The sequence below is a fragment of the Aotus nancymaae genome, unplaced genomic scaffold, assembly GCF_030222135.1.
Source record: "Aotus nancymaae isolate 86718 unplaced genomic scaffold, 86718_ANA_hifiasm-v0.15.2.pri h1tg000036l, whole genome shotgun sequence".
In the NCBI taxonomy this organism is placed as follows: Eukaryota; Metazoa; Chordata; class Mammalia; order Primates; family Aotidae; genus Aotus; species Aotus nancymaae.
The window spans coordinates 72,533,806-72,559,800 of record NW_026988450.1 but is presented as its reverse complement, the minus strand read 5'-3'; the positions used below and the strand labels follow the sequence as shown (position 1 = coordinate 72,559,800).

Below are 25,995 nucleotides of genomic sequence, written 5' to 3'. Positions count from 1 at the left end.
TATCTTGGGTTGTACTCCCTGGGCTTGCAGGCTGGTTGACCTTCTCAGTGTGTTACTAGGTCAAAGTGTTATTTCTTTTGTTGTATCTTAAACCTCATTTGTGACAGGGACTGGTTCTCTGTAAAGACCAGATACTCCACATATGCAGGGACTTTGGACTCTAGTTTTTCTTTGCTAGACTATGCCCATCCAGTTGCAGGAATTGCGTGTTTCTCTGGCCAGGCTCCTGAGAGTGCAGCGTGTGTTCTCTGGGTAATTGTCTGGGGGTAATCCCTCTTCTCCAGGAGCATGCTCAGTCCTTATGCATGGGTCCCTGTACCCTGATCAGTACTACATAAATGCCAATGCTCCCTTTTCCTATTAGATAGTATCATTTTTCCAAAGGTGTCTACCTGAGCCATGCTGAGACAATTGAATTTCTTTTCTGGAGTTTGGACTTTGGAAGAGAGAAGGAGAAACTGGGATTCATACACTTAGCTGTGCTGACAACCAAGGCCAGCCAAACATTGTTGAGTTTACGCAACCATTTGACACATGCAAAATATTCAATAAAGGTTTGCTTCATTGGTTGGGCACGGTGGCTCATGCCTGTACTCTCAGCACTTTGGGAGGCCAAGGCAGGCAGATCATGAGGTCAGGAGTTCGAGACCAGCCTGGCCAACATATCGAAACCCCATCTCTACTAAAAATACAAAAATTAGCTGGGCATGGTGGCATGTGCCTGTGATCCCAGCTACTTGGGAGGCTGAGGCAGGAGAGTTGCTTGAACCTGGGAGGTGGAGGTTGCAGTGAGCCGAAATCGTGCCACTGCACTCCAGCTTGGGCAACAGAGTGTGACTTCATCTCAAAAAAAAATTGCTTTATTATTATTGATATTATTCTTTATAATCCTCCCTACAATCCTGCCATGTAACTATTATTTTCTCATTCTAAGGATGAGGTGATGAGCTCAGAGATTCAAAATTTATCCCAAGGCAGAGTAATAGAGCTAGAACCCAAATCCTGCCCAGTCTGCTTGCAAAGTCCCCGCTCTTTCCATTGCACCTTGAGCCTTGTTTGCTAGTAGCATCATGACCCACCTTTATAGTGCAACTAAAAATGAGAAGTATGCTCACAGATATAGCTTTGAGTGATAGAATCCAGGTACAAAACAGCACATACTCTATGTTTTGAAGTTCAAAAGTCAGCCAAACTTTATTATGGTAATAGAAGTCCAATTGTTACCTTCGGGAGGGGAAGGGGAGTAGGAGAAGGCACAAAGGGAAGTTTCTGACATGCTGGGGATATTCTTTACCTTGGTTTGAATGCTGGTTACACAGGAATATTTACTTTGTAAACATTTGTTGAGCTGTATACTTGAGATTTATGCATATTATTGCTCTTACATTTGTTAGGTAACAATAAAATAAGAGAGAAAGAAATGAGAAATAAACTGAATTTAGGGAGGAAAACTGCCCCCTTTCTCCCACCCTTCATATTAAGCAGACTGTTTTTACTCATGAACACTACTTTTACTAAATTCAATAGAAAACATGATAGCTTTATTCATTTTTCTGTATCTTTTTCAGACTTAATTCTTAAAATCTCCATACATGCATATTAATTATCTGTATATAGTATAATTGCAGTCATCAGCTAGATGCCAATTTTTATATTTCTGTCTTTATTTAGTAGTAATCTTAAGTTTTTAACAGCATAATTATCAACTAAATGACTTTTGATATCCCGTCTTCATATTTTCAATGCTCCAATTTGTTTTCTTATCTCGAGTCAGGCCAGAAAGCTGTATTGACTGTTAATACTCTGGAAATTAGCAACCATTATTATTATTTTAGCCCACTTATTATGTTTAATATATTTAATGAAATTTTTATTGAAATATAATACACATTTAAAAAGCCACACAAATCCTAAGTGAGAACTTGAATTATCCCAAAGTGGGAAGTCGTAACCAGAGCAGTCAGGCAAGAGCAAGAAATAAAAGGCATCCAATAGGAAAAGAAGAAGTCAAATCATCTCTTTTCAATGATGATCTAATTCTATACCTGGAAAACCTTAACAACTCCACAAAAAGGCCCCTAGAGGTGATAAATGACCTCAGTAAAGTTTCATCACATTGTTGTATCCTGAAACTTTACTGAGTGTATTATTGGTGTATCCAGTAACATTTTTATACACCAATAATATTCAAGCTGAGAGCCAAATCAGGAATGTAACCCAATTTACAATAGCCACACACACATGTAAAATATCTTGGAATACAGCTAACCAAGAAGGTGAAAGATCTGTACAAGGAGAACTACAAAACACTGCTGAAAGAAATTACAGGTGACACAAACAAGTGGAGAAACATCCCACACTCATCGATTAGAAGAATCAATATCATTAAAATGGCCATACCACCCAAAGCAATTTATAGATTTAATGCTATTCCAATCAACTATTTCTATCAGAAAAATGACTACCAACATCATTTTTCACAGAATTAGAAAAAACATTCTAAAATTCATTTGGGACCAAAAAAGAGCCTGACTAGCCCAAGCAATTTTAAACAAAAAGAATAGTGCTGAAGTCTTCACACTACCTGACTTCAAACTGTACTACGAGACTACAAAAACCGAAACAGCATGGTACTGGTACAAAAGTAGACACATAGACTAATGCAATGGAATAGAGCACCCAAATAAAGCTGCACATCTAAAGCCATCTGATCTTCAACAAAGTTCACAATACCAAGCAATAAGGACAGCACTACTTCCTGTTCTGTAAATGGTCTGAGATAGCTGGCTAGCCATATGCAGAAGAATAAAACTGAATCGCTACCTTTCACTGTATATAAAAATTAATATGGATTAAGACTTAAATGTAAGACCTACATCTATTAAAAACCCTGCAAGATAACCTAAGAAATAACATTCCGGACATAAGCCCCGGCAAATATTTTATAATGAGGATGCCAAAAGCAGTAGTAACAAAACCAAAAATTGACAAATGGGACCTAATTAAACTTCATAGCTTCTGCACAGCAAAAGAAACTATCAACAGAGTAAACAGACAACCTGCAGTATTAATAGGAGAAAATATTCACAAACTATGCATCTGACAAAGGTCTATCCAGAATATGTAAGGAGCTTAAACAATTCAACAAGCAAGAAACAATCCCTTTAAAAGGTGGGCAAAAGACCAAAAGACATGAACAGATACTTCTCAAAAGAAGATATATATTTGGCCAACAAATATATGAAAAAATGCTCTATATCATTAATCATGATAGAAATGCAAATGAAAACCACAGTGAGCTACTGTCTCACACCAGTCAGGATGGCTATTATTTTTAAAAAAACCAGATGTTGGCAAGATTGCAGAGAAAAGGGAGCACTTAGAAACTGTTGGTGGGAATGTAAATTAGTTCAGCTAATGTAGAAAGCAGTTTGAAGATTTCAAAGAACTTAAAGCAGAAGTACCACTCAATCCAGCAATCCCATTACTAGGTATAAACCCAAAGGAAAATAAATCATTCTACCAAAAAGACACATGTACTCATCTGTTCATTACAGCACTATTCACAATAGCAAAGACATGGAATCAATCTAAAAGCTCACCAACAGTGGACTGGATAAAGAAAATGTGGTACATATATACCATGGAATACTATGCAGCCATAAAAAAGAATGAAATCATGTCTCTTGTAGCAACATGGATACAGCTAGAGGCTGTTATCCTAAACAAATTAATGCAGAAAGAGAAAACCAAATGCCTCATTTTCTCACTTATAACTGGGAGCTGCACATTGTATATTCATGGACATAAAGATGGGAGCAATAGACACTGGGGACTATGAGAGGGAGGAGGGTAGCATGGGTGTGAGGGTTAGAACACTGCCTACCGGGTATATGCTCACTATCTGGGTGACAGGATCATTTGCACACCAAATCTCAGTGGCATGCAATTTACTTATCCATGTAACAAATTTACACATGTACCCCCCGAACCTAAACAGTTGGAAAAAAAAATTATGCCAAAGTGAGCACACTTGTGTAACCACTATTGAGCTCAAGAAAGGGAATATTTCTTTCTTTCTTTCTTTTTTTTTTTTTTGAGACAGAGTCTCTGTTGCCCAGGCTGGAGTGCAGTGGCGCAATCTTGGCTAACTATAACCTCCACCTCCTGGGGTTAAGCAATTCTCTGCCTCAGCCTCCCGAGTAGCAGGGATTACAGGTGCATGCCACTAAGCCCAACTAATGTTTTGTATTTTTAGTAGAGACGAGTTTCACCATCTTGGCCAGGCTGGTCTTGAACTCCTAACCTTGTGATCCACCCATTTCAGCCTCCCAAAGTGCTGGGATTACAGGCATGAGCCACCCTGCCTGACCAAGAAAGGGAATATTTCTAGCACCCCAGAAGCCCTTCTTGTACCCCTTCCCGAATGCTACCCTTTACTTTTTCCCAAGGCAACCATGTCTGAGATTAGTTTAATCTACTAGAACGTTATATTGAGAACTGAAACCTCCTGCAATCACAGTGCACTGTCTGCATTAATGTGATTTTATCATTCCCAAAAAATTTTTTGCTCAGGAAAACAAAGTTATAGGTAATTTTATTGTTTGTTTCAGGTACTTTCCCTAGATTCATTTATCCAGACAATAGGCCACTCTTCCAGACAGCATCAACCCTTTCTTAGGACAAAGACTAGGCCCATAAAATGAAGAGCCTGTGGAAGATTGCCGTTTTCCCTTCCTTAAATGTTTGATGGAATTTACCAGTGAAATCATCTGTTCTTTATGGGAACATTTTTCATTATCGATTCAATTTCTTAAATAACTAATAGCAGTATTTGAGTCATCCATTTCTTCTCTTGTTACTTTCAGTCAGTTGTGTTTTCCAAAGAATTTGTCCAGCTGCTGAAGTTGTTGGTATAAAGTAGTTTATTATATTGCCTTATTTTTTCTGAAGGATGGGTACTTATATGCCCTCTTTTATTTCTAACATTAACAATTTTGTTTTCTCTGTATTTTCTTTATGACTTTTGGCCTTGTTCACTTTTCTGTTGCTTTCTATTTCAATGATCTCTGATCATCTCTTATTTCCTTCCTTGTAGATTGAGTTCACTTGCTTTTCTTTTTTTAATTTTTTAAGGTAGAAATTTAGATCATTGATTTTAAAAGTTTTCCTTTTTTCTCATATCAGTATTTAAAGCTGTAAATTTCCTTCTGGATACTTTTTAGCTGTATCCCACACATTTTGAACTGTTTTTAAAATCATTCAGTCAAAAACATCTTACAATTTTACTACTAACACATGGTTTATTTGGAAATATGTTTCCTATTGCCAAGTACTTGGAGGATTTTCTAGAAGACTGATTGTTATCAATTTCAATTTGGCCAAGAGCATAGTCTGTAACATTTAAATATTTTAATATGTATTGAGACTTATTTTATGGAAAAGCATGTGGTGTATCTTGGTGACTATTCCTCATACCTTTGGAAAATCTGTATTCTGCTGTTGTCAGTTGGGTTTAAATTATGTAAATGTGAATTAATTTAAATTAGTTGATAGTATTGGTAGTAGTTGATCATTCTTCCATTAACTACCAAAAGGGGAGGTTACAGTCTTCAACTCTTGTTGTCATTTCTCTATTTTTTCTTTTAGTTGTGGTCAGTTTTTGCTTAATGAACCTTCGTGATTTTTGTGCATATTTATTTTGATTTTTTTTTTGATGAATTGACACTTTCAGTATCTAGGAACCAGAAAATTAGTTTATAGGCCCAGCACGGTGGCTCATGCCTGTAATTCCAGCACTTTGGGAGGCTAAGGCAGGTGGATCACCTGAGGTCAGGAGTTTGAAACCAGCCTAGCCAACATGGTGAAACCCTGTCTCTACTAAAAACACAAAGAATTAGCTGAGTGTGGTGGTGCATGCCTGTAGTCCCAGCTACTTGGGAGGCTGAGGCAGGAGAATCGCTTGAACCCGGGAGGTGAAAATTGCAGTGAGCTGAGATTGAACCACTCCACTCCAACCTGGGCAACAGAGCGAGACTCTGTCTCAAAAAATAAATAAATAAATAAATTAGTTTTTTAAAAGTTAGAAAATAAAGTCCCCCTTTATTTCTAGTAATACACTTTATTTTGATACCTACTTTGATCTTTTTTTTCAGTAATTATGAGATTTTATTCTTTTTTTTTCTCTCTCTTTTTTTTCTTTGAGACAAGGTTTCACTCTGTCACCCAGGCTGGCGTGCAGTGGTACACTCGTAGCTCACTGAAGCCTTGACCTCTTGGGTTCAAGCAAACCTCCCATCTCGGCCTTCTAAGGAGCTGGGACTACAGGCATACGCCACCACACCCAGCTAATTTTTAAATTTTTTGTAGAGTCAAGATCTCCCTATGTTTCCCAGGCTGGCATTGAACTCCTAGGCTTAAGTAATCCACCTGCCTCCGCCTCCCAAAGTGCTGGGATTACAGGAGTGAGCCACCATGTCCAGGCAATTGTTTTCTATAGCTATAATTACGGTGCTTGTTTGTCAAAATGAAAACAGAAAACAAATATACAAACCACTGATTACCAATCATGTATTAAAAGCAGTAAGAGTTTCCATGACACCAAATAGACCAGTTCTAATGTTTTCCCTAAGGTAAATTTAGCAGCTGCAGCTTCTTCAGTGTTTATCAAAATACAAAAGAACAAAGTGGAGGACGTCTCTATCGATGGCAGATCTGACCCCTGCAGGCTGAGAGAGAGCAAGCTACATCACACATGGAGAAGGGATGCTCCTGATGGGCTGTGGGTCTGTGGGTCTAGATGGGCAGCCTGCCCAGCTCGCACGTGCTACTACTGGTGAGGCCCCAGACATCTCGCCTGTGTGTTTGAGCAAGCTTGAATGCTGGGGACGAAGGGCCCATTTTGGCATCACACTGACTAAGCGACAATGGGCCCTGCATCCCCTGAGCTGGCTGCAGCAGGTGGGAAGATGGGGGGTCAGCCTGGGGGAGAGTGAGTTGGCCATGGGCTCCAAGCCTGGCCCCTAGGAACCTTGGGAGCATAGGACAAGTAAGGTTGTAGAACACAGGGTGACCCGTGGGCAACTGGGTTCTGGGGGTCTCTACTGTGACCATGCAGAACTGACTGTGGGCTGCCACTCCACTGCCTCACATTCCTGAGGGGAACGGCCAACCTGGCAACCCATATCCAGGCAATAACTGCAAACCTAGGTTAGGCAGGTCTCCCTCCTTTCCATGTGGTCAAGTGTTCCTGGCTTGGATTTTTAACTATTTTTTAAAATGCACTGAGTTCTGGTTAAAAACCAATCACCAAAATGGATCTCAACACATCTTTAAAGCCAAGGGTGCACCCTGCTCTCCCCACATGGGGACTCCTGGAGGCCAGATGCTCACAGGCCTATGTCCCTCCCCAGCCCCGAACAGTGAGTTGATTTTACTTTTTACAATTAAAAAAAAAAAAGCTGAGTAGTATTGCATAGGAGTACCAGAAACTGCCTTATTGGAAATAAAAACTATTTACATTAAATAAAAAGACTAGTCAAAGGCTGCGTCTGCCATATTTACAGCATGGTGAGAGGCACATGGTGATCCAATCCCGGAGGCAGCTTCTGGCACTCACACCATGAGCTGCACATTTGCTACATGAGAGTAAAGTGGAAGGCGAGAGAAGGAGTGAGAGGAATAGGCTTCGTGTTCACTTCTGGTTTGGGAGCTGCTGGGACAGCCAGTCCAGCCCTTCACAGAGCCTGTCGCTGCTGATGGTGTGGGTGGCCTGAACGCACCAGTTCCTGTGGTGTGGGGAGTAAGCCCCAACGTATTTGTGATCTCGGCTGCGTTTTTGGCGTTGGGGAGGCCCTGCTTGTTATTAAACACTAACAGGACTGCATCCCGAGCTTGACCCCAGCTAGTATCCTCATGAGCCCCTCCTGGGCCCCGTCCATGAACTCTCTGTCATTGCTGTCCACCACGAGGATCAGGCCTTCTGTGTGCTGAAAGTAGTGGTGGTGGGTTTGTCCTGGCCACCCACGTCCCACAGGATGAAGCTGATGTTCTTGTGCTCCATGGTCTCCACACTGAAGTCTAAGGTGGGGATGGTGGTCATAATCAGCTTGTACAGGATTGGCATCTTCCTCGTAGCATCCAGGTCCACCATGAGGATGGGCACTTCTTTTGTGCAGGAAAAGCTCTTTAAGAAGTTGGTGAGGATGTTCCCCGTGCTTGTGAGTGGGCAGAAGGATGCTGGCCGGGAACACCTCAGTGGTGCTTCCCCAGCCAGGCATTGGTTCCGCTTCCTACTTTGATCTTAATAGAAACAGAACAGTTCTCCTATGCCTATTTTTTCATAAAATATTTTCTATCCCTTTGCTTTCAACTTATCTGTGACCTCGTGTTTAAAATGCATCTCTTATAGACAGCATATAATTAGATCTTGCCTTTTTAAATCTAGTTTGACAATATCTGCCTTTAAATTTTTTTAATATAATTATTCACATGGCCAAGTTTAAGTTTAATGTTTTGCAATTTGTTTTCTACTCATCACATTTGTCTTTTGTTTCATTGTTGGACCTTTCCAAAACTAAGCAAAGAGTGGATCATCTTAATCAAATTGGGGATTAAATTATTAGAAGCCTCAGTCTTTGGGAGGGATGTTCTAGTTCCTATTTGCTGTTACACCTGAGTATCAGTCCTTCATATTTTCCAGCTGACAGTCTTGAATATTTTCTGAAGCTGCTCCTTTCTGGAGAGCTGTGATCCTTATTTTATTTCTCTCTAGTTCTGTGAGAATCCCCCAAACTCTACTCAGCTTCCTGGAAGCTCAGCTTTTGCTTTTGGAATCAGCAATCAAATTGAGCGGTAAAGGAGCTCCACTTCCTGACTTTACTTCTGGCTCTGCTGGATCTTGTCCTGTAAGCTCTCTTTGCCTCGATAACTTTCTGATGCTTTCATGGGCATTCTTTGTATTTTCTTTAGGTTTTCTTATGGCCTTCAGCAGGATGGTTGGTCCAAAACAACCTAGTCAGTATTGCTGGAAGCAAAACTCCTCATTATCATATGTTATTATTTACAGAAAAAACACTTCTCAGATGTCATGGCCTCATCTGGTAATCTAGCCTGTATAACTTGCTGCTATATTAACTTGGTGTAAGTCATTGCCCGGCCCCGAGACCTGAGTTCCAACACTGCCACTCAGAAATATTTGGTTCTTTATATGTTTTATGGCACCTTGCAGGGGTTAACTCTAAAAAGAATTTTGTTTTGGTAGTTGTTTGATTGTTTTTTTAATTCTATGGAATTAGCCTGATTTATTAGTGATTATGTAATTAAATTTCTGAGGCAGTTAACGATTTTTGTTATCAAGAAGGGTCAGTTCATTTGATGTAATTGCAGTGTGTTATCAATAGCAAAACAGAATTGTGCTTTGTGCCCATATTTCTCCATAAATATCATTTATTTGCATTTAATTTATTTTAGCTTAACAGAGATTTACCCATTTTCAGCACATGATTTTAAATGACACCTGTCATCCAGTCCCATCATCTTGTCTTATTTATGTTGTTGTTTTCTCAGGACTGGAATAAGTGATAGGTCATGATTTATTTATTTATTTATTTGTAAAGAGTTTGGTTTAGGGAGCATCACATTGGAAATACACAAGCAAATTTGGTTTCAAGCATCCTAATCTGTTTTTCACTTTATGAACTGAGATTTTGATTCCTTTTTAATAGAATAGGGGAGAATATCATGTAAGAAAGCAGCCAATGAAAGCAGAACCCAGAAGGAAGGCTGGGATGGGAGAAGCTGGCTGAGAGCAGAAGACGTTGAGAGAATTTGGGAAATCAAGTTTCTCATGGAAGGGGCAATGGGCGGGGAGCTAGAAGACCTGGGTCCTAGTCTCAGGTCTTCTGGCTGTCGGACTTTGGATAGGTCACTTCTGCCAGTGGGAACTCAGGAAGATGAGAGTAAGGAAAGCAGTGCTGAACAAAGTCCACGTCCAAGAGAGGTGGAGGGTTTCTTTCCCCAGTTAATTCTGAGGGCTTCCAAACAGCAGATATCCCAGGCCTTCCTTGCATATACTCTAGATCAATCCACCAGTAACTTCCTATCTCTAGCCCTCAGTTCCCACATGTGTATAACAAGGAAATTGAAGTCAGTAATATTTAAGGCCTCTTATAAGCTCTAAAATTTTAAGACTTTGAAAGGAGATTTTTAAGGTATTAACCAGCTTTAGAAGTTTGGAGAGCCTTCGAAATTGATAATAAATTTTTTGTGTCGTGTGTATGTACAGATGTGCATTTTTCTGGGGAGAGGGTTCTTAATGTCATTAGGTTCCAGGATGTTCCATGAATGCAAAAATATCAAGAAACACATGGAAAGTTAATTTTAGCAGTTTATATAATTACAACACTCTAACAAGCACCTTATTTAATACCTTCATATGGGCACATAGATGAATAAGATGCAGTTCATGCCTTTGAGGAATAGATTAGTCAACAAATCATCAACAGAAGTTGTATTGGTTCTCCTGGGATGTGTTGAATTGGGTCAAGGGTCAGAAATTCTGGGTCCTAGTCCTAGTTCTGGCAATATTTGGCTGTGACTCTGACCCAGAGTTTGCTCAACCAAGAAATAGATTTAATAACACATATTTCACTACCTTTGTAAGGTGGTTCATTCGATCTATAGGTTAGAGCCATGTTAGGTAGAAGGGACACAGCTGTGAATGAAACTGAGCCTGCCCCATGGAATATAGATCAGTTGGCAAGTTGTGGATTTGTTTTCCCTGGGATAAATATGTTACAATGTGGGTGAGAAGTGAGAAATAATACTGTTATTCACCTCAGACAGGAGCCTGAATAAGTGGCTTTATTTTATCTCCTCTTGTTCCTTTTATGTTAAATTGAACTCAGAGAATAAAAATACATCTAGGCAACCCATGAGCCCACCATGCTTCCTGAATACAGAGAGATAACAGATGAGAAGTGTGAGGTTTCTCTAAGGGACAGCCATGAGTATTTTGCAAAGTGATCTCTGGGCTTTTGGAGATACTTTGGCTGGAGGATGCTGGAGGCAGCTGCTGGGAACTGAAAAGGATTGAGAATATATAACAATGCTCCCAAGATGATAGGTTGGGCATGGGATAAATGCTATTATTTCAAAAGCACATAGAAATAATAACTATATTACTAAAAAACAGTCTTCTAAAACAATATAGGGGCATCTCTATAGGCTAGAAACAGAGAAAGAAAAGAACAGTAAACCGTCAGCTGTGTGTATATTGGGGAGAGACACTTAAATGAGTATCTTTAACAGTCTATATGAGATAAAAGAATGAATAGAATTCATTGATTATTGAACAAGAACAGTGATTAGGAAGCAAGAACAAGCAGTTAATTTGTTATTTTAACAAGTACAGCATTCTGAAGATTGCAGAAGAGTAAATCTGTAAACTCTAAGGTTAATTATAAAAAGATAAAGAGGTAGAAAAGATGAAAGTAAAGAAAAGTAGATGGGACAGAGCACGAAGATACAACATACCTCCAATAGGGGTTAAAAAGGATAAAATAAGGTGCTAGAAAGATGACATTGGAAAATTTACTGCCTGAGAACTTCCCAGAACTGAAGAAAGACTTGAGCCCTCAGGACAAAAAAAAAATAACTAAATGGAATAAAAAACAAACAAAACACAATGAACCTGGGCACGGTGTAGCGCTGCTTCAGAATAAGCCCATAGAGGGACACATAACAGCTACCACAGAGGAAAAGCAGATTGCCTCCAAAGGGATAGAATCAGTGCCATCAACTTCTCAGGAGCCACATCAGATGCTAGGAGACAATGAAGAACTAGCCTCAAAGTGCTGAGCATATCTATCTTTGAGCCTGAAATTCCATATCTAGCCAAGTCTGTGCCTTAACAAGCAAGCCTTCTAGGTGATCCTGAGACATGCTGAAGTTTGAGAACCACTAGGCTGCTGCATGCTCTCCATAGACAGCTACGAAAGGACTTTTCCGTTCTCAGTGACTTACTACTAACTCCTTTGCTCCTGCAAATGCCTGGAACTTGGCTTGTGAAATTTTGCCCACTTTTGCCAACACCTGGAGTGGGTTGTATAACAGCAATATATCTTAACCTAAATAAATGAAATCACAAGCGGGTTGAGTTTCAGACATTCATTGGTAGGCTAGAGTGGGACAAGGAGGGGCTTAGATAAGACGTGTTATTTGGGGATTCAGATGGCTTCCCAGCAGCCACCCACATTATAAGGGATGTTGCTTACTTGGGAAACAGAGTTGGTTCATGGGGAATTGAGTCATACTTGTCTTCCCTTAGCTTCAGTCCTCCAGGAGTGGAGGCTCCTCTGGCCAAGTGTGTGTCTATGTATTTAACGATTTCTTTGCACCAAGACAGAGCTTGAAAGAAAGTTTGCGATATATGTGTATGAATGGCATGTGTATGAATGGCGTGCTTGGTTTTCAAAAGGTTTATTTTCAGTCCCTCTGGCAGATGCCCTGAAGAAACTCTTTAGGGATCTTTCCTTCCAGCTAGTTTGGGTGTTTACTGTCTGGCTTTTCTAGCTGAGTCCAGTTTTCTGCCTAAAGGACTTTTGTCATTTTTAAAGTGTTTATTTTTCCCTTTGGGTAAAAGGGAGGAAAAAAATTGACCTTCTATCAGTTAGCAGTGGAGAAGTGGTTTAAAGCTTTGCTTTTCAAACTTAGTGGTGATCAGACTTGTCTCATAGGGACCCAGAGCCTGGAACTAAGAGGAGTGGGTGGAAGATGGTCTGGGAGCCTGCAGCATCACCGTGCCTTGGACTCCATCCCAGGTTAGATTATCTCATCCATCTTTTAATCTCCAGCCATAAACACAGAGGTGATGGGGTGAGAAGGAAATGCATTTTGGATGGAGGGATGAATGAGTAAGTGTTTTTATTTTCTGGTTGAATTGGTTTCTGTGTTTCCTGGCATCTAAGGCAAAATGATCAATCCCTTGATAAATGCTTTAAAGTCTTTGTATAACATCCTATAGTATACAGAATGCGTCCACACTCACTGTTTTTGACTGAACCCCTCCGGGGACACTCTGAAACTTGGAGAAAAAGTGCCACCCAGTTCTGCCTTTGGGACAAAGAAGCTGAGTCTTGGGCACATTTAAAACTATACATTCAGGAAGGTGCTGAATCGGGACCAAGACCCTATCTCTTTAGATTTTCTCCTCAGTTAGGCAGATAATGAAGCAAGTTCATCTACTTTCCATTCAGGGCAGGGGAAGGAGACAGTTTACTAGAAAACCATAGCCATGAGAGTGATAGGGTCTTTGCTGCTATGAAGAAAAAATGAATTTTCTGGTCCCTGCTTGGCTCCTTGTGTCATTACCAACTGGTAACAACCTGGAGGCAAGGGGAATGAAGAGTTTGTCATCTGAGTCTCCAACACTGATTCTTTGAAAGGGGTCTGAATATAATAGAGAAAATTATATTTTCAGCCCTGCTTGCTCAAAGAGTAAGTAATGCCATTTAAATCAAGGGCATAATATCAAATCACAATTACAGTTCGATGAAAGTACCTGGAAAGGAATAGGAAATGTAGTGTGGGTTTGGGGAGAACCCAAATTAAATAGTCTCCATTGATTATTATAAAGAAGGAGAGAGTAGTGAAATAGATATTTCTGAAAAATCATGATGCTACCACTGAGTAATCCAAAGGCTACACAGGGTAAACTTGGAACGCATTTTTCATTTTCCTTACTTGTTGCTCTGCACTGGTTAATAAATATAACTTTGCCTTTCACCCCCATCTGGGGTACAGGAGAAAGTGATCAAAGGATCACCATTTAAAAATGTGTTTTATTATTAAAATGACTGGTCTTCTCTTTTTCTTCCTATTTGAAAATAGTTGAGTTCTTTTTTTGGATTACCATACTACGGATGTTTATCGTAGAAATTTTGGAAAAAAACGGAAAAGCATAAAGAATGTAAAAATCGCCTGTAGTTCCACCACAGACAGCAGTGCTATTAAGGCGGTGTTGTATTGACATCTAAAATTTCATCCCCAGACCTACATGCAATCCACTAATTACCCTAGTTCTCATCAGCCTGCGGTGGCTACTGAAGCTGCTTTAGGGAGAAGCCCTTCCCTTCCTCTCTCCATATCCTATCCTCTCTTCATAGCCAAGGCTTAAGGAAGGTGGTGACCAATGAATCCTGATTTGCTAGGAACCTTCTGGTTTTACCATGAAAAGCCCTACATCTTGGGAACACCTTAGTTTCAGGTGAACCGGGATGGCGAGTTTACCTCTGTCTCCTCCTCCCACCGCGTCAGCAGTAAGCAAGACTGATTTGGTCCTGGAGAGCTGGTGGGAGGCTGGCACTTGGCGGCCATGTTGCTCTGTTGAGCAAGGTTTATGTGCTAAGGTCACTGCTCATTCACCTCAGGGCTCTTGCTTCTTGTTGGGTCTATGCCCAGGCACAGTAAGCCTCATGAGCACACCATTCTCTGCCTTCCTTAGCAGCACCTAAAGCAAAAAGGTAAAGCAGTGGGTTGGTTAATAAGTTACTCCTGCTATGCTGGTCCGTCTACCTTCCATTCAGGGCCGGGGAGGGAGACAGTTAATAGAAAACCATAACCTTGAGAGTGATAAGGTCCTTGCTGATATTGAAAAAATAAATTCTCTGGTCCCCGTTTGGCTCCTCGTGCCCATTGCCCACTGGTTACAACCTGAAGGCAAGGGGAATGAGTATTGGTAGTCCCATCTCCAACACACAAGTGCCTTGATGTGCTGATTCCTTTAAAGCAGTGAGAAAACCAGTGGTTTTTGATGTGGATGCTAGGTTGGGTTCTAGTGTAATATAGCTCTTTGTAGTATTACCAGACATGAACCCCGAGTACTTTGTATACTGTGAACTGAAACATACGAGAGAAATTTTTATTTGCTGGGGAGACTTATTAGAAAATCAGTGAATTTGGGTGGTAATGGCTTGTAATTCTTGCAACAAAAATTGGTGCATTTCCTAAGGTCAGGGTGTGACTTGAGTTGGTGACTCTGGCTCCGTGAAGGTGAATCAAGGTTGAACAAAGACGAGACCTCCCACTGGAACCAGCTCTGGCAGTCACGGAGCAGGCGTGCTAGTGTTCTATCTTCCCTCTCCTAGCTTTCGCCTCTGTAGCTCCACCATCCTCCCTTTGCCCCACTCTTTATCTAGACACCTGGTACCAGCTCTCGAGGAACTCTTCAAGCTCTAACAATTATTCCCATCAAAACTGTCCTCAGGTCCCTTCTGTCAAGGGGTGGTACAAACAGCAATGATGAATTGAGCCTGCCCATCTGGGCGAATTTAGTGTCTTGGCAGCTCCTTCTGCCTGTGCCCAAGGTCCCTACCCTCCTCTAAGAGCCTGGCACTGATGATCTCTGAGTAGGAGTTTTGCTGGGTTCTGACTCCCACCTTCACTTTGTCTCTTCTTCCTCTTTCTGATCTTCCCATGTTCCATCCTGTCTCCTTCTCTACCTGGGAACTTCAGAGTCAAGGTCGAGTTGGATGGTCTTCCTGACATCAATTTTGTTCTCTACCCAAATTTCTATGAGTTGCTTTTTTTTTTTTTTTTTAAACTACCCCACATCTCTTGATTCCTGCCCAGTCTTCAAGTGTTCTAAACCACCAAGGCCAACAGCACCTGAGAAACCAGCAGAAGCCCATCTCTGGCAACCCTACCGGCCGCCCCATACTCAGAGCAGAGAGCAAGGAATTTGCTTGGTTCCCAAGACAACCATCTCAGATTTAGATGGGGAAGCTGTTCAGGAACAGAGCAATAGGTTTCTCGACTGATTCCTTTCACTGGGTTCTTGTGGGTTGAGAGATGGGGGCAAAAGGGAGGGTATATATGGAGCCAATATGTTAGATCACATAATGACTAGAATTTACTCTCTCTACAACACAAAAAGCAGTTTCACAGTCACAATCTCTGCACTCACACCAAAGGCCTGTGGGAGGGACAGCCATAGGCAGGAGGCTGATGCAGGCAAGAGAGCATCTGCTGTGAAGCCCAGCTGTTCAGGATTCAAATTCTGACTTAGTGAGTCACTAGCAGAGTAACTTTGGTCAGCTACTAAACCTCCATATCTAAATTGGGGAAAATGCCTTCCTCACAGGGTTAGGAAGATTAAATTATAGAATGTATTAGTATATTCATCAGGGCATGAGACCTATTAAATAATAGCTGTTACCACTATATGTCTTTTTTTTCTCATTTTAAAGTTTATTGTGGGATCAAAATATTGACAGAGCTATATCAGTCAAGAGCAGTATTCCCGTTGCTAAAACTCATAGGCAGCCGGAGCCTGGCTCCATCCAACCACCTCTTCCAATGCTCTTTAACTAGTGGTGCTTTCTATATATGACACCAAGCAATAGTTGATGATTACTGTTTCCACTGAATAGAGTAAGTTCCTTGATTGGTTTAACATTTATAGACTGCCTGAGAGAATAAAAACATCACCATACAGTAGGTTAGTGGTAAATCAAGGTCTTCGCGGTGGTGGCGGGAGAAAAGGATTGGCTGCTGGAAACAGTGTGGTGCCCTGGAGGTGCGCACATACACACTTAAGAATTCATGCCACCTTTAGCACAAGGTTAGAATTCAGTGGATATGAATGCTTGCGCAGAATCTTCTCGCCTCCTGACATAAATTTCACAGAGAATCTCCTACATTGCTCGGTCCTCTAGGGCCTGTTCAGGAAACTCATGTCCCTGTTTGAAAGTGTAACTACTTCTCTCGAAGGTGCTATGAAATGTTTTCATTGGCTGTGGTTGTGTAAAGTCATTTCAGGAAGGAAGTTGCATGGAACTGAGGTTGGTCCTGCTTTGTTTGACGCTGGAGGCCTGCGACCCACAGTGGTGGTCATGGACGCACTGGAGGCGGAGGAGCACCGCAACTTCTGGTAGTTGTTCAGTTCTTCTGACAAATCTGCCAGGTCTTCAGAAATCTCTGTCCCTTAGCAAAAACAGTTCATAGTGCGGAGGATCAAACACTTTTTGCAACCCAGTTTTATTAAACGCACTTTTGCAAGCCGTGACCTTCTTTGAGGCTGTTTCACTTGTACTAAAACAGAAAAAAATGAGAAGGACCAAGACAATCCCTGAGTAATGCCTATAATTGTCCCATGAGTTGTAGTGACTTGTTCAAATAGTTCTGCTTTTTCTCTTTTCTTTACAATGACTTTCATCCCTAAGGTATACACAATTGTGGACACCATTACAGATGGAAGAATTACTGATGCACGTGTTGCTATGGAAAAAGGCAGTGCTGCCTATGCAGGGAGCTTATGATCGGCAATTTTACTTTTAGCTAGATACTCCAAAGAATGGAAAGCAGGAACTCCGTTACTCGCAGACCAATATTCACAGCAGCATTACGTACAGTAGCCAGAAGGTGGGAACAAACAAAATGCCCACTGGTGGGTGGGTGGATGGATAAATACTATGTGGTGTGCTCCACAAAGGAAGTAAAGAGCGTTCAAAACCTGCTAAGCCGACTACCTCCCTCTGTTCACACTTGAATCACTCCAATTCCTGTTTCAAGCATTGCATCATTGGCCACAGTGCTGCAAGACTTGGCCTTCAGGTTTTCAATAGAACTGCTTCTATCGTAGACTGCAACGAAGTCTCTATTACATTTATTTGAGTGCTCCATTTGATAATCTAGGAACCTCAAATAAATCTTAGCTTTTGGAGTGGCTTTAATGGTCCAGATGCAATCAATGGCTTGGCCAGGTTTCGTTTTCTCTTGTTCTACCTGACTAGAGCACACTATTCCATCAGCTCTCAAGAGCTGGAACTGCCAGTCTTCTAGGTAAGTAAAGTCTAGATCTGAAATAAATGAATATTAGTTCTCTTCAGCAGAACTACACTTAAGCCACATGAATCTCCCTGTTGATCTAATTAATGGAAGGCTTTTCATGACACAGTAATGATCTATAAGGGGAGAGAAACCAAATGGCCCATCTCGAACTTCCAGGTGATCAAACCTACACTCAAATGATGGCTCTATATAATAATTTTCAGCAAAGGTCAACTCGATTCTTTGATGTGGAACAGCTTCCAAAATGTAGATACACTCCTTGTTCGGTGGATATGAGACAGGATAATTTGGTGATGCAAAATGACCCCCGTTGCTGGTTTGAACCCAAAGGTCACACTGGATGGCAGGAATGTGCTTGATTCCCATATTTTGTCCATCTTAGAGGGCAGAGCAGAGCCCCTCCAGGGGCATATTCCCAAGCTGCCAGGTGCTTTACAAGGGGCTGAGGCTGTGGCAGCCCCACTCTGTCCCCATTGCTGGGGCAGGGCTCAGGTCCTGTGGCCCGCCATGCCAGAGCCCCCCTCAATGGGCGCTGCCTCCTGCTTTGCAGTGCCCCATCCTATCAACTGCACAGGATCCACTGAAGTGTTGCTACTATAGTTCAGATAAGGAAACTGAATCCTTAACAGGTGACTCATTTGTACAAAGTTACATGGCCAATTTGTAGTTAAGCTGGAACTCAACCCCTGCCTACTGATGTCCTACAGCCTTAAAAAAGGCAGGGAGAAAGGGAGAGAGGAAATCTATTTTCAGGAAACCTCCTGAAAATAGCTGTTGATATCCAAAAGATGATCGTGCAAGCCCCATGCCACAGGTCTAGGTTTTAATATCCTTTATTGAGCACTCACTGAGTGCCAAGAGTTTACCTTTATTAGCACATGTATTCTTCATGGTTCACCTACAAGTCTGGGACTGTTTCCCCCATCTTTCTATCTCAGAAGGAAGGTTAAGTGTTTGAACCTGGATTTAAATCCAGTTCTGCAATGTCAATAGCTTGTTCTTAATCACCGTGTATGGCTTCTCCTATGGGCTCACAAGTTCTTGTCCTTGTAGGAGTTATGATACAAAGCAGGAAAATAATACTAAACTTGGAAGGAGGCAGAAACCTGGTCTTACAGGCGGAGACAGGAGGCCCAGGGGAAGTGGAAAAAGCAGCTTTGGTAGGACTTGACCCTGAGGAGGACACACTCCTGACCTTCCTCCTTTTTTAAAAAATTAAGACAGGATCTCACTCTGTTGCCCAGGCCACAGTGCATGGTGCAATCATAGCTCACTGCAGTCTTAAACTCATAGGCTCAAGCAATTCTCCTGCCTCAGCCTCCTGAGTAGCTGGGACTGCGGGTGCTCACACTACCACCTCTGGCTATTTTTTTCTTTCTGTAGAGATGGAGTCTTACAGTGCTGCCCAGACTACTCTCAAACTCTTGGCCTCAAAAGATCCTCCTTCCTCAGCCTCCCAAAGCTCTGGAATTACAGGTGTGAGTCACCGGGACTGGCCATTCATCCTTCCTGTGTGCTTGTTCCTGATACATTGTTTTCTGCAGTCCCTGGTTTACAAGATTCAGGCCTGGTGCCAAAATATGGCTGTCAAGGCTGGGACTCTGACCCAGAACCCCAATCTGTTGAGAGTGATTTGATTTGAAACTTGATCAGACAGTTCCACAACACTGTCTGTTCCTGGTCAGTCAGGCAGCTTAGATTTCACTCTTGCCTCTCTCCTTCATTTTTTCTAAAGCAGCGTTTCCCCATATGGAATGACATAGACAACACCAGGGAATTGAAGAGTAAGTTGCCACTTGTTTTTGCATATCTATTCATAGAAGAAAGAATATCAGGATAGCGACAAATCTTGGGCTTTGCCATCAGAGAGAACCAGGGGTGGATTCTGACTCTGCCACCACTTATTGTATGTGTGACTTTGTAAAATTTACCCAACCTCTCCGACCATCTGTAAAATAGGAATAATTAGGGAAGAGGGGCCTGTGCCAGGAAAGACTGCACCAGTGACCACCATCATCCACCACATCCCACGACCTGATTCTTGCCTCAGAAGCCAGGAGATGCACAATTGTCAGTGCTCAGGTGATGAGACCCTCCAGACTGTCTCAAGCTGAGTAAAGTGCGCACCTGAGTGAGGCAAACACGAGAACCCCAATTGAGTTACTTTACAGTGAGAAATAGGTCTGTCACCTGGAGCAGAATGCTTGCATTAGCATGACTAGTCTACTTGCTCCTGTCAACAAGTCACTTGGGAGGTCAGACCTTCAATAGACAGTTGCTTTGATACATATAAAGCAGAGAAGGCAAACTTTGGATAATTTTGGGATAAGATCACTACAGTCATCTAAAATTTGCTTTGAGAGCCTACTCTATGCCTGCTGTGGGCTTGTGCCCCCACAAAAAGCTCATGCTTTGAAGCCGTAACCTCCCTGTACCTGAGGATGTGACTGTATTTGGAGATGGGACTTTTAAAGAGGAAACTAAGTTAAAGTGGGGTTGGTAGGGTGGGCCCTGTCCAGTATGACTGCTGTCCTTATAAAAAGAGATTTGACCACAGAGACACATAGAAGGAAGATGGTGTGAAGACACAGAGAGGAGAGGGCCATCTACCAGCTAAGAAAAGAAGCCTGAGGAGAAACCATCCCTGACAATACCTTGAGCTTGGACGTCAGCCTCCAGAGATGTGAGGAAATACATCTCTGTTGTTTAAGCCCTTGAGTCTGTGGTATCTTGCTGTGGCAGCCCTACTTAACTGATACACAAGGCAACATGGTATAGGAGAATCTCTTAAAAATGGTCTTCCAATCAGCAGCAATAGTCACACCTGGGGGATGTTTATAAAAACAAGGAGGGGGCCAGGTACGTGGCTTACACCTGTAATCCCAGCACTTTGGGAGGCCAAGGTGGGTGGATTGTTTGAGATCAGGAGTTTAAGACCAGCCTGGCCAACATGGTGAAACCCTGTCTCTACTAAAAATACAAAAAATTAGCTGGGCATGGTGGCAGGTGCCTGTAATCCCAGCTACTCGGGAGGCTGAGGCAGGAGAATCACTTGAACCTGGGAGGTGGAGGTTGCAGTGAGCTGAGATCGCGCCACTGCACTCCAGCCTGGGTGACAGAGTGAGACTCCATCTCAAAAAAATAAAAACAAAGAAGGGCGGGCAGCAACAGCTTGACCAGTATCAAAGAGTCAGTCCCCAGCAGGGAAGGCTGGGTGCCAGTAAAGCCCAGGCGTCCCCACGGGTTTGTCTCTGCCCAACCCCAGTGATTGGCTGTGCCTGAATCCTCCAGGGAGCGTGGGAAAGTCAAAGAGCTGTTCGGCTGAAATCCCTTCAGCACCATGGGATGAAGCAGCCCTCTCCCAGGGCCCTCCTGGAGCACACAATGAGTGGGGAGAGAGGCATTGTCACCCTAGCTGGGCCCCAGCCTGGCTCTGGCACAGAGGAGTGCTCAGCTATTGTGGAAAGTGTGGCAGCCTTGGGAAAGGGCAAAGGTTCCAGCTGAAAACACAGCCTTTAAGTCACGCTGCTGAAAATTAGTTTGCTGAAAGCTAATTTACTAAAAGGCCATTCACCAAATGACCTAGTTGCTGAATTATTTGGGAGTTTTTATGAGGCTTTTGTGTCATTCTTGTGCCTGCCTCTGCCCTGACTCTGCATAAATCAGATTATATGTGAGTGGTGCTGATGTGCTGGGGGAGAGGGAAACATTTTTAAACGTAGGCTACTGTGGTCTATATTTTTGTAGACTTCTGTCCTGCCTCAGCTCCTGAATCTGGCTGGTCTCTACCTCTTATCTGCTATTTTGACTCAAATGAGGATATTTTCCTTTAAAAGCAGCTTAATCTCTTCTGTATTTTTGTAGGTTGGCATTCTGTAAAGTTAGGACTGCTGTTGGCTGCAAGCCACAGAAAGCCTGACTAACAAGTTAGAAGTTGTTTTTTTCCATGTAACTAGAAGTCTGAGTGAAGCAGTGCAGGGCTAAAGCTTTCTCGTATTTCTTGGTGTGCTGTCATTGGCCTTGGCTTTAGTCCTCATGTGGAAAAATGGCTGCTGCACCTCCACATATCACATCTGTATTCCAGGCAGGAATCAAGGGATGGGCCAAAGGGCAAGCAAAAGCTGTGCTAGTCCTCATCTCAGAGAAACCAGAGCTTTCCAAAGTCCTAGCCAGCATACTTCTTACTGTCTGCCATTGGCCAACACTTGTCATCCCAGTCTGTGCTCCGCCCACATACCTATTTCTACTGCTGTATCTGGAGGTGAAACGATGTTGGGTGAACTCTCCTAGGCCTGGTTTAAGGTTTTATTTAAAAGCAATGTTTTATTCCCTGAGTGAGGAAATAGGACTTTTTAAGCAGCTGAGATCTGTAGATCACATTGGGTCATAAGAGTCTATGAAATGGGGTTCTTACTGTCACTGTAACCTCATTTCTACCCATCAGTTGATGAGGTCTGAGGAAACTCAGTATGCAGAGGTGAATAAGACATGACAAGCATGAATTCTAGAGCCAGATAAAATGTGTTCTGGATTGTAGGAGAGGTCAAACAAGGTGCACTGGCATTTGGAAGAAAGACAGGAAGCCCCTCCTGGTGTGGAAGATTATCATGAGCAGAGTGTCATGTACCTCTAATGCTTACTTTAAAAATTTACATCACTGCAAATGTATTTCTTCGTAATGGTCACCTTTGCTATCTCTACATGCCTGGATTCTAATTCCTCAGCCTCTAGCTGAGCTTCCTGAATGCCAAAGGAAGAAAAAATCCCCTTAAGCATTTCTTGACAGCCCCAGGCGGGCTTTTAGGAGTAAGTGACTCAGAAAAACCATAAGAAAGATTCACCACAATCTGATTTTTGTTCTTTTACTGAAAATCGGTTGGCTTACAGTTAGCGAGCAGTATTGTTAAATCATCATTATAAAGACTAGCACAGGCAGAAAATCAGATAGTTCTTTAGGGAGAAAATAGTCTGTTTCCAGTCATAATGCAATAGTTACTATATTGGGAACAAAGAGAGAAAATGGTTTTAAAACCAAATAGAACTTTCTTACAATTAGCTGTGGAGCCTGTAAATTGGGAATAATTATATTCACATGTAGAAAACATTACTATTATTCACCAACAGCTGATTCTCCTCTACTCTGAGCACAGGGGGTCACTGTAGTTCCCTGCTCACTTGAAGTTGGGCATGTCCATCTAACTCGTTCTGGCCAATGAAATATGAGTGGAAGTGCCAAGTCTTCCAAGTGGAAGGATTTAATAGTGTTTTAGTCTTATCACTCTATTTTCCCTGACTCAGCAATTGTGGAATTAGTGTTGATGGGGAGCGTCCATAAGATCAAAACAGCCTAGAATCCTGGCCAACATGTGGAATATTTCTCAGATTCAGAGCCAAATCTCTGAGTAGGAAATAAGCTGCTAAGATGAGGATAAACCTCTAAGATTTCATGGGGATGTTTGTTACTATAGTATATACTGACCTACTATGACTATAGACATTACAGAGATTAAAATTATAGAAGATCTTCCATAGGAAATTATCTAGAAAAATAGCATGCCTGCTGCAATAAAGATCTGACAATCTTAGTATTATATGTTAATGGCATACAGAAAAACCCTTAGTAAGGATATTAACAAACGGTGCTGGGAAGAAAATGGATAGTCAAAAGCAAAAGAATGAAGTTGGGCTCTTATCAAACACTATATATAAAAATTAACTCAAAATCAAAGACCTAAACATAAGAGCTAAAAGTATAAAACTCTTAGAAGGAAACTTAGGAGAAAAGCTTCATGACATTAGATTTGGTAGTGATTTTTTAGATATGACACCAAAGATTCAAGCAACAAAAGAAGAAATAGACAAATTAGACTTCATGAAAGTTTTAAATTGGTGTATCAAAGAACTATCAACAGAGTAAACAGGAATGAGAAAAAATATTTGCAAATCACATACATGTCCTTTGCAGGATTAATATCCAGAATATACAGAAAACTCCTAAACTCAACAGCAACAACAACAAAAATATGATTAAAAAACAGACAAAAGACAGACATTTATCCAAAGAAGATGTACAAATGACCAGCAAGCACATGAAAAGACGCTCAACATCATTAACCATTAGGGTAAGCAACTTCAAAACCACAAGATAGCACTTCACATCCACCACCCACTGAAAAAGCTGTATCAAAAAAGAAACTCAGAAAATAACAAATATTGGTGAGAACTGGAGAAATTGGAACACCTGTGCACTGTTGGTTGGAATATAAAGCATTATAGCCACTATGGAAAACAGTATGATAGTTTCTCAAAAAGTTAAAAATCGAATTACCGTATGGTTCAGCAAATCCACTTCTGGAAATGTACCCAAAAGAATTGAAAGCAAGGTGATCATAGATTGGCTGTTGTCCCCTCTAAATCTCATGTTGAAATATCCCCAATATTAGAAGTGGAGTCTGGTGGGAGGAGTTTAGGTCATGGGGGTGGATCCCTCATGGCTTAGCGCTCTCCTCAAGATAGTGAGTTCTCCTGAGATCTGGTTGGTTGAAAGTGCGTGACATCTTCCCTATCATTCTGTCTTGCTCCTGTTCTTGCATGTGAGATGGCTGCTCCTGCTTTACCTTCTTCCATGATTGTAAGCAGCTCAAGACCTCACAGAAGCTAAGCACATGCTAGCTCCATACTTCAGGATAGCCTGCAGAATCATGAGCTAATTAAACTTATTTTTATTTATTTTTTTAAGTATTTGTTTTTTCTTGTTTCCAGTGGGGTTGGATTTTTAAAATATTTTTTAGGTTCAGGGGTACATATACAGATTTGTTATACAGGTAAATTGTGTGTCACAAGGGTTTGGTGCACAGATTATTTCATCACCCAATAAGCATAATACCCAATAGGTAATTTTTAAATTCTCTCCTTCCTTCCACCCTTCACCCTCAAGTAGGCGCCAGTGTCTGCTATTCCCTTCTTAGTGTCCATGTATATTCAATGTTTAGCTCCCACTTATAAATGAGAACATATGGTATTTGGTTTTCTGTTCCTGTGCTAGTTCACTTACAATAATGGATTCCAGCTCCATCCATGTTGCTGCAAATGACATGATCACATTTTTATGGCTGCATAATATTCCATGGTATATATGTACCACATTTTCTTTATCTAGTCTGCAACTGATATGCATTAAGTTTGATTCCATGTTTTTGCTATTGTGAATAGTGCTGCAATGAACATGCACATACATGTGTCTTTATGATAGAATTATTTAAATTCCTTTGAGTATATACCCAATTATGGCATTGCTGGGTCAAATGATACTTCTGCTTTAAGTTCTTTGAGAAATTGTCACACTGCTTTCCACAATGACTGAACTAATTTACGTTTTCACCAGCAGTGTATAAGCATCACTTTTCTTTACAACCATGCCAACGTCTTTTGTTTTTTGTCTTTTTCATAATTGCCAGTCTGACTGGTGTGAGATAGTATCTCATTGTGGTTTTGATTTGCATATCTGTAATGGTTAATGATGTTGATCTTTTTCTCATATGCTTGTTGACCTTGCGTATGTCTTCTTTTGAAAAGTTTCTGTTCATGTCCTTTGTCCACTTTTTCATGGGGTTGTTTTTCTCTTGTAAATTTAAGTTCCTAATAGATTCTGGATATTAGCCCTTTGTCAGATACATAGTTTGCAAATATTTGCTCTCATTCTTTAGGTTGTCCATTTACTCTGTTGATAGTTTCCTTTCAACAGAGTAAAAGGATACTAAGGTGTAGAAGCTCCTTTGTTTGATTAGGTCCCATTTGTCAATTTTTGTTTTTGTTGCAATTGCTTTGGCATCTTTGTCATAAAATCTTTGCCAAGGCTTATGTCCAGGATGGTATTTCCTAGGTTATCTTGCAGGGTTTTTATAGTTGTAGGTTTTACATTTAAGTCTTTAATTCATCTTGAGTTGATTTTTGTATATGTTGTAAGGAAGGGGTCCAACTTCAGTCTACTGCACCTGTCTAGCCAGTTATCCCAGCACCAGTTGTTGAATAGAGAATCTTCTCCCCGTTACATATTATTGTCAACTTTGTTGAAGATCAGTTGGTTGTAGGTGTGTGGCTTTATTTCTGGACTCTATTCTGCTCCATTGGTCTATGTGTCTGTTT

The 25,995-nt window shown here is 41.4% G+C and overlaps 2 pseudogenes; both read right to left on the bottom strand.

The window, feature by feature from the left end:
- Positions 1 to 7,693: 7,693 nt before the first annotated feature.
- On the bottom strand, positions 7,694 to 15,476 carry LOC105716831 (ADP-ribosylation factor 3-like; annotated as a pseudogene).
- Positions 15,477 to 16,622: 1,146 nt separating this feature from the next.
- LOC105716824 (neuropilin and tolloid-like protein 2) lies at positions 16,623 to 17,505 on the bottom strand (annotated as a pseudogene).
- Between the last annotated feature and the right edge of the window lie 8,490 nt (positions 17,506 to 25,995).